The 10,867-nt window shown below is 30.9% G+C and overlaps 1 protein-coding gene across 1 annotated transcript in view; it reads right to left on the bottom strand.

Annotated features, from left to right (window-relative positions):
- Positions 1 to 10,867, bottom strand: part of LOC145259750 (putative 3',5'-cyclic phosphodiesterase pde-5) — a 166,589-nt gene that overhangs the window by 133,365 nt on the left and 22,357 nt on the right. The gene's annotated exons all lie outside the window — the stretch shown is intronic.

Raw genomic sequence — 10,867 nt, 5'->3', positions numbered from 1 at the left:
CATTTTTGACCCCTTAAAAACTATTTTAACCGGCTAGAAACCCATAATAAAAATTCATTAATTTGAGGCTCCTAGCGCTGCTCTGCGACTTTTAGTTTCGGAGAGATAGAGTTCGAAAATATGGAGACAGACAGACGGAAAGACAGACATATAGCTTTTTATATATTAGATTTCGCTTTAAAACCCAAGCATCACAAAACAAAAAAAAAGTTAAGCCCCCTTTACCGAGCGAGAAAATTTATCACACTTGTTAGTATCTATATCTCTATATAGCTATTATTTGCTCGTGCATGGAGCATTGTTGCTACCCTTAGCTAGTGCACCAACAACTAACCTCTTCTTCTTCGGCAATTTCAAAACCAATTTTTAACCCAATAGATATCGTGCTGTCTACCAAGCTGCAGCTCGTGTCACATCACTGTAATTGGTTTGTATTTGATAAGAATTTCAACAAAATGTGACCCGATAAATTCGGATAAATCCGCAATACTTTCTCTAATAGATTATTTTCTTCTTATTGTCATTGTCAATATAATAACGTAGCTAACTAAAATTAAGTTAAAATTTTACCTAGTTCGACTCAAACGACCGCTAATATGCAACATGCTTAAATAATCAAAAAAAAAAAAAAAAAAAAAAAGAATCAGTAAGGAAAAAAACTCACTTTAAATTAAAGAGCATAACAGGAGTTGTCGAGCACAGATACTGACAGCATGAAAATTTTATCATTAAAAGGTTGACAAAAGAAAAGAAAAAAAAAGACGAAATTTCCTTGGATAGGGGCTAGCTATTTTTTGTGGAATATGAGGACTAAATGACGAAATAACGGAATTGTAAGTCAAGAGGCTGCCGAAAATAAAATCAGGGTTCACTCTGCAATATGCTTTAACAAAAAAAAACGCAATTCATTTTGGAATATACCAGTATTCATTGGATTTTACAACTGTTCCTCTTTCCTTGACTTGGAGTATCCTTTTTGCACTATCATTTCAATTTTAATTTTCAATTTATTTGCTCATAAGCTAAATTCATATTAGCCACATCTATTTTGCTAATAACATTTCATACGATGAGATGAGCAATTCATTGAAAATCCATGGATTAAGGAAAATCTTTAATAATTATTTATATTCCTTTGTCAAGCAATAAATTTTGTTGTAATTCTATATAATTTAATCCAGAATTTCCATTCACACACACACACACACACACACACACACACACACACACACACACACACACACACACACACACATACCCTTTGTTACTAGGTCGAAACTTATTGATGGGCGAAGGGTTTAGTCTTTCTTTAGTTTTGAGATACAACAAATATTACAATATCCGAACTGAATTCTGTTACAATTATTCTGAAAAAGGACCACATTTTGGATTTATGGAAGCGTAAACCACACCAATAACTTAAATAAAACTTCCGTTTTTAAACGCAAATGCTGTCGACTAATAATTATTAAAATTAATTTAAATTAGATATGAATTAAATTAAAATAAAGTAATGAACTTTAAAACAGACCAATGAAAACAATTTTGAAACTAATAACTGTTAATAACAGAGCTTATTATGAAAATAGATTTTCTTAAATGTAATATGTAAATGAGGTAACTTCGTTAATGTAGATTTACATTGAATACATAGTATATATAGAAATCATGCTGTAATAAAAGGGTGTAAAAGTCCGTTTTCAATATGATAATTAATTTGCGAAACAAGTTGCCCATTGTATATTGTAAACAAAGAGACAGGAATGCGATTATATATATATATATATATATATATATATATATATATATATATATATATATATATATATTAGTGTATTTAGGCAGCATTCCTTCATTCAGGGAAACATTATTAAAAACAACAGAGATACCTAGCTTAATGATTCTTTTTTTCATTTTTTCGATCTTTCGTAAGATTTTTTAACTTCTAGATGGAAGGTATTTACAAATGTTCCATGGTTCACACGAGCGCTTCGATTCTTTCTTGAATCATCATCAGGTGGAGATAAAATATTAAAAATAGAAGTGAAATATATAGTTACGAATGATAAAAAGAGTCAATGAAAAGTCGATTAAGATATACATTTACGAGTGATAAAAAACTCGATTAAAAATTAGGATGATAAAAGGTAATGTTAGTAAAACCAGTCGTATACTGTCCCCCCTCTAATCTTAGAAATGTCCTCGTGGACAACACAAGGATTTTGCAACGAGAAAGTAATTGTAAAAAATTAAAAATACTTGAAGCACTATATATAAAAACCCAGCACCCATCTATAAATAGCATTAATTTTGAAAGTAGCAATAATGTGCTGAAATGTTTAGCATAACCAGTATACGACTGGTTTTACTAACATTACCTTTTATCATCCTAATTTTTAATCGAGTTTTTTATCACTCGTAAATGTATATCTCAATCGACTTTTCATTGACTCTTTTTATCATTCGTAACTATATATTTCACTTCTATTTTTAATATTTTATCTCCACCTGATGATAAGTCAAGAAAGAATCGAAAGCGCTCGTATGAACCATGGAACATTTGTAAATACCGTCCATCTTGAAGTTAAAAAAATCTTACGAAAGATCGAAAAAATGAAAAAAAGAATCATTAAGCAAGGTATCTGTTGTTTTTAATAAGGTATCTGTTGTTTTTAATACTGTTTGCCTGAATATATATATATATATATATATTATATATATATATATATATATATATATATATATATATATATAAATGAGGGAAGTTAAGATAAAATGAACTATTTTCTTATACCATGGAGTTTTAAAACTTTTGCTTTTACCTCTAGAGGAAAAATGGTTACGAAGGAATTTTATATAGACTTGCTATAATATTGCTGGTTAGCGCAAAAATTGAAAGCTTCAAGGTTTAAAAGAAAGTAATGGTTCGAAAGACTATAAAGAAAATGTACAGACCCCCTCCCCATGTTCAAATTGATGTCCAACTACGAACAAAAATAATCCAATCAATGAAGCCATTTAAAAATTGGTAAAATCCATTGCCAGTATAAACATCCGTAGACTTGGAATAAGAACATCCAGATCGTACAGATCTATAGATCTTTGGAGGATTAGAACTGGGAAAAAAACTGCGAGTGTAGATATAAGTTGAAGAGTATTATTTAAAAAAAATTAGTATAGATTTCTAATTTTTATAAAGTTTAGGGGTTAAAATTTTGGTTCAGCGTTTATATCGCGACGTATCTTGTTTTACATGACATTCCTTTCAAGGCCAGAGTAAAATGAGAAGAAAAATGGGTAGTATGTGAATAGTGAGACAGGGGGTTTGGATTAAAAATTAATACGAATTATATATATATATATATATATATATATATATATATATATATATATATATATTGGTGGCCTGGTAAAGCCGCAGAGGAGATAACTGAAGCAGTAAAACTGAAGCTGTCTGCGAGGATACTATATATACAAATGTAGGCAAATTCGGCCATATTTTATTGGTTTGAAAATATAAATTCTTTTTTTTACCAATTGTCATAACATTTTTCAACCATAGAACGTATTAGAATCTTAAAAAGCTCGCAATTTTTCATGTAGTTTTGTCTCATAAAACCGAATATATCACCTTTTTGGCATTATTAGAAGTTCGAAATCGCAGCGACTATTGATCAGAATTAAACAAATGAAGGCTCGTTGGAAAGCTAATAACCTGAATTGTGTAGTGGGATATATGACCTTTGCCCCTAAGGACGCAAATTAAGAGGATCATTCATCATTCAGAGCCTATTTTTAACACTTTTTACAGCCATAAAATGTTTCAGTCATAGTCATTTGTTTTCCTAGTTTTGTATATGGATTACAAAATATCTGATATTTCCCCAAAACCTCTGGCCTTGATGGAGAGGAGACTAAAACTCTTTGGTTTTCATATATACAGTAAATTTCAGTGTATTAGGATTATTTGATACTAGAGATATTCATACTTGCGTTGCATAGGGTACATATTAAGGAGAGACAGGGATATATATATATATATATATATATATATGAAATAAAATGGAGGTGGAAGGACCTGGATACTCAACGTTTCGCCCGATTTATGCGGGCTTCTTCAAGAGGGATGGTCATTGACGAGAGAGTCGGAGGATTGGGGCTATATATAATGATGGGGGAGAGCAGCGTGTTTTCCTTATGTAAATTAGATGTCATATATACATGTATATACATTTTATGAGAGAAGAACTAATTAGAGTAAACTAGTGTAGTGGATTACGTCTAAAAGATAAAATATCGTAGAGATTAAAAATTGTGTTTGGAAATATAGCGGTGATAGATTAAATAAATAAAATGACACGAGATTACGAAAGAATCGTTTTTTTTTTTTTTTTTTTTTTTTTTTTTTTTTTAAATTAGAAATAATGGAATTGGGATAAAATAGCGCAGTAACTTAAAAGATGGTATTTTATCCCAATTCCATTATTTCTAATTTAAAAAAAAAAAAAAAAAAAAAAAAAAAACGATTCTTTCGTAATCTCGTGTCATTTTATTTATTTAATCTATCACCGCTATATTTCCAAACACAATTTTTAATCTCTACGATATTTTATCTTTTAGACGTAATCCACTACACTAGTTTACTCTAATTAGTTCTTCTCTCATAAAATGTATATACATGTATATATGACATCTAATTTACATAAGGAAAACACGCTGCTCTCCCCCATCATTATATATAGCCCCAATCCTCCGACTCTCTCGTCAATGACCATCCCTCTTGAAGAAGCCCGCATAAATCGGGCGAAACGTTGAGTATCCAGGTCCTTCCACCTCCATTTTATTTCATATCGTCGGATTTAATCCAGCTCAACAATCATATATATATATATATATATATATATATATATATATATATATATATATATATATATATATATATATATATATATATATTTTGAAGAGATACGGTGGGACATTTATACAGTTCTGGGATGTTTCTTATGACATATATTAGCGAGGAGAGAGAGAGATAGAGAGGGAGAGAGTGATAGGGTGATAGATGCACAGTTCTTATATTTTTTGTAACACAGGCTGAGGAGGAGAGATACATATTCTTAGAAGGATTACACAATGTTCATAATAAGATGATTAACACATTATCTTTTGAGTGTTGAAAGATGACACTTGACAACAGTTTTACAAAACACAAAGATTATTCTTTATTCATTGGACTGGTCGAATGCTGATGACGCCAGGAATTCAAATTCGGGATCCACATAGTTTCCTTCGCTTCCAAAGGACTGGCTCCAACTCTCTCTCTCTCTCTCTCTCTGACTAGCAAACTCACCTGCTCCGCCTCAACTACCGCGATCTGACTAAACATAGCTCCTATATAGAGAATCCCCCTTTTGCTATGACGTCAGAAGTGTGGTTCCAAAACGTGACCAACTCACGTGGCTACTACACACTTTTTCCTAACACACTTTTGACAACAAAGAATTCTCAAGTAACCTATTTTTTTAACCTAACCTATTTTTTAACAATGTATTTTTAATTTGTATTGTTCATTCTTTTAGCTGACATTTTTAATATTCAGTTTCATAAAAGAATGACAATTCTTTTTACAATATAACCAATATTTAACTATTTATAATAGAATTTAACAATAGACCTTTTTTAACATTCCGATTTCTAACATTCTACTTCTGGTAGTGGTAGAAGTATTGTTACTACTGTCTTTATTATTATCATTATTATTACTGCACTGTTTTTAACGGTATTTCTATTGTTATTATTATTATTGTTTCTATCATCATTATTATCATTATAATCATTATTATAATTGATATCATTATTATCACTCCCGTCATTGCTACCATAATTGCTACCATAATCTCCATCTTCACTGTTATTAACAGTAATTTTGAATTTAATTTTATCACAACTATTGGTAACATTGTATTTAATGTTTAATTTTAATGTTTACTTTTAATTTTGCCTTTATTTTTATTTTATTTATTGTATTTTATTTTTCTTAATATTACATTTTTTATATTCAATTTTACATCTAATTTTTTTATATTCAATTTTACATCTAATTTATTTTCAACTTTATTATTACTACTATTATTATAATTGTCATTACTATTTTACTATTATCTTCCATACTATTATAATTACCCTACTAATATTTGGTATATTTTTGCCACTCTCATAAGTAGCTATGGTTTCCTTACTTCCCCATTTTAACATCAGTATGTATACTTAACCTTTTACATCAAGTTATACGCACTCATAGTCATTGCCACCCTAATCTCCGACCGCCCCCTTATGATCATACTCTCTATATCATAACAGTAGAAACCTATAAATATATTGCCGCATATTACCTTACAGTTTTACAACCTTACATAACCCTCCCCCCAAATTAATCAAAATTACCTACTCCATAGAAAATAGACACCCCACAAACTGTTAAAATAAATTACCACACAGCAACAATACACCCCCTATTTAACCATAATACATATACCCCTTAATCTCAATGCTATGTTAAAGACCATATGTATTCTTATATATCATACTATATATAATATGCTTCTCCTTATTTATTTAGAATTCAATAAAGCTTCCCTCAACATTCTATAATTCCTCTTAATATTTTCATCCCTAATAAACGTTACAATAGACGCCACATCTCCCCCATGCTACCTAGCACCTTCTCTACTCTTCTGATGAGAAGCAATAGGCTTCGAAATGCCCTGGCATAAAGAGCCCCTTCTATCCCCCAAATTTTGCCTGCATTCCATTTTTCAATAAATGATCCATTCTATATCTACCTATATATAGTTTTGTGTCTTCATTTGATACTCTTGTTGTCCTATAATATATATATATATATATATATATATATATATATATATATATATATATGTATATATATACATATATATATACACATATATATACACATATATATACATATATATATATGTATATATATACATATATATATACATATATATACACATATATGTATATATATATACATATATATATACATATATATACACATATATATACATATATATATACATATATATACACATATATATACATATATATATACACATATATATACACATATATATACATATATATATATGTATATATATACATATATATATACACATATATATACACATATATATACATATATACATATATATACGCATATATATACACATATATATATACACATATATATACACGTAGGAGGACGTCTACACCTCTCTGCAAGAGTTACAAAAGCCGAACGTCGTCATCTCCCCTAACGGGGATATACATGCGACTGGAGACTGCTTGTGAATTTCATACTTCCAGGGAACTTCCTCCTTTGGAAGAAGCCGGTTAAACCCGCATACGGTTAGCGCCATTTCCTTTTTTTTCTTTTTATAAAAAATGATATGCCATTCACTTTCATCGATTGTAACTTCTATCCGATCTGACAAACTTTTCAGTAACAGAAATGTGCTGAAATTCACCAGTAATTTTCATCGAGCAATCATCAGACATGACTATCCAATGAAATCGTTCTGCTTGTTAAAATTGAAACTGCCAATGGCGTTGTAATTCATTTTAATATCACTCCATTAATGAAGACATTAACCATTTCGAACGTTCATTTGCTTCCCATAAGCCAGTTATTAGCGTCACCATCTTTCTAAAAAGAATTGCAGATAAAAAATAAATAAAATAATAAAATGAAAGTAAAAATTGTATAAATTAGCTTTAAAATCGTGACATCATAAATGTCGTAGAGTTTGTGATAAATAAATATAGCCACCATTCACTTAAGCATTTATCGTTTTTTTTGTGCAATCAGGTTTTATCTCACTCACGTGTTCTCTTATTAACTGATTTATTTGTGAATGGACTAAATGCGAGACTCAATAAGAATATGGCGCGACCTGGCGTACGTATTTTTTATAATAGTTTTATCTTTACTAAGCATATTGGCTGACATTGACTGAGTGGTTAACGACAGGGGCTAATCAACCTGAGTGTGCCAAGTTCGAATCCAGTTGTTCCACAGAAACGCTTTCATCAAACCCACACTTGGACCTTGTGTTTAACCTCCTGGAAAGGAGGCAAATAACGTCTTTTGTTTACCTATCATCTGTCTGAAAGATACGACATAAGAACGTTAGATCGCCATTGGATTTCCGAATTCAAGCGCCATTGAACTTGGCCAATACTTGATGGGTGACCAGTTGGGGATATGAGGTTCTGTATATGGGAGGATAGCAACACCTTCCTAAAAACAGCTTTAACATTGACTTAAGGCCGTTCTTCAGTATAACCTGTAAATCAAGATATGAACTACCGCTCCCTTGATGGAAGTTCTGTCATCAAACATGTTTTGAAGCAAAAATAATTCGCTTTAAACCAATACCATTGTATTACTGGACGAATACTTAACATAATTATATCCTTCTTAAATAAGAGAAGAATCCAAGCTGTCCTCGATGGTTGTACGTCAAAACGATATGATTTACCCCAGGCGTCGATCCTTGAACCTTCATTATTCCTGATATTCGTGAAAGACCTCCTTGATAACATTGTCTCTGAGATGGGTATATTTGCTGACGACACCACGGTCTATAACAGACACGAGGGGAAAACGAATGAACACGTATATAAGGCAATGGCGGAAAACCTTAGAGGAAGATCTCCATTCTGTTGTGGAATTACGACAAAAATGGATTGTCACATTCAATGCTACCAAGACTAAACTCCTTACCTTTAATAACTAAAGAAACTCTCTCAACCATTTAAATAATAACCATGACTAATGGTACATTACCTGAAAATTCAAACACCTCGGCTTAACGTTCATGGGGAACATGAGTTAGAACAGATACATTGAGAGCATTGCCAAGGCTGTTGCAAAGAAGGTGGTCTGTCTCTACTTCTGTTCTAGAAAGTTAATTATGCCTGAAAGTATCCTCTACAAGACCACCATTCGCCTATGTATGGAGTATTGGGCAAGTGCATCTGCTACTAGTCTTTCCCTCTTAGACAGAGTTCAAAAGAGAGTCGCCAACCTAATAGGTCTCACGTTATCAGCTAGGCTTCAACCTCTGTCACATTGACGAAATGTTGCATCCATCTGCCTGTTTTACAGGTACTTTAATGACGAACTACAAGCCCTTGTACTTCCTCGACGTAAATACCCTCCACAAACCCGACAAGCAGACAAAATCCCACCCCTACACAGTAGACATCACTAGATGTAAGAAAGTTTCCTACTCTAATAGTTTCTTCCCTAGGACTGCTAGAGTTTGGAATTCCCTTTTCGGTTCCTGCTTCCCTGACTTACTGACATGCAGAAGTTCAAGGGTAATGTAAACAAACCTCTTGCAGCTCAACTCCCTACATAGTATCCCTGCAAATTATGTCCCAGATAGTAGCCCCCTACATAAAAGTGAAACCGAGCCTTGTTTGGGGTGAAAATGAAAAAAAAAATAATAATAAATAAATAAATAAAACAGTAAATAAATAAATAAAAATCAAACAAATATACTTATCAACAATTTTTGTCATTTTTATTGTTTTTTTTAATATTCATGTAATGTTTTTTTACGTTATTATACCATGTTAAATTTAGATTTATAAAACACGTAGTCCAAAATAAATGTCTAACAAAAAGTGTAGTTTATCAAGCAACAATATTTGCGAAAGAAAACCCGAATAACAAGAAATATTACATAGGCATGACTTCCTTAGATTTTAAAACCCGATACTATGACCACAAAAGTACATTCAAAAATAAAAAACACCGTATAAAAACAACACTAGCGAATAAATACTGGGAACTTAAAGAAAGCGGACATTCGCCGGTAGTCGAATGAAAAATAATGAGACAAGCTACCACGTGCAGACATTTAGACGACCCATGTAAATTATGCCTCCATGAAAAATTTGCTTTCCTGTACTTTAAAGAAGCTCAAAATCTATTAAACTGTTGACGAGAAATAGCAAACAACTGTGTTCACAAAATAAAACTTACTCTAGGATAGCGATACAAAATAGCTTTAAAACTAACAATAACAATAGAAAACAAACAAATAAATTAAACAAACATGAATATACATAAACGATCACACATATATGTATATATATATATATATATATATGCATGTATGTGTGTACACATAGGTATATTAATATATATATATATATAAAAAAAAAAAATAAAATAAAATAAATAAAGGGGGAAAAGATATACCTTAAACCACTAACCTAGATCTAAAACAGATCCTTTGTTCGATAAAATGAATGCCCATTGGCTGATAGGAAGGGGCGCGGTGGATACTAGAAAGCTGATTGGCTAACCAGAAATCCTCAACATATATAAAAACAAGATGCAACCACAGAATTCGCGCATAAGCCTGACGAATCCTATAAGTGGATGAAACGCAGAATATACAGTGTAGCTTAATCGCCATATATATTTTATAAATTACTAACTAGCTCTACCTACGTATTGAGCACTTTTGAAGTAAATACTTAAAGTTTACGCATAAATCTATACTTCCGTATATTAAATTTATGTGAGTAAATGAGGTAGTTATATATATATATATATACCTTGAAAGTTTGTCTGTTATATATACATATATATATATATATATATATATATATATATATATATATATATATATAAAGATATATAATTTAAAAGAAATTAGAATAATAGTCTAAAGAGCTAAGTGTATTTTTATGTAACAGTGAAATTACTAGTTTAATTAAAATACAGGAAATGCTCGTTGTAATTTAGATATATAATAAGCTCGATAGT

This window comes from Euprymna scolopes, chromosome 3 (genome assembly GCF_053919585.1).
Source record: "Euprymna scolopes isolate OS-2025 chromosome 3, ASM5391958v1, whole genome shotgun sequence".
Taxonomy (NCBI): Eukaryota; Metazoa; Mollusca; class Cephalopoda; order Sepiida; family Sepiolidae; genus Euprymna; species Euprymna scolopes.
Note: the sequence above shows the minus strand (reverse complement) of the source record. Positions and strands in the feature narration are given on the sequence as shown.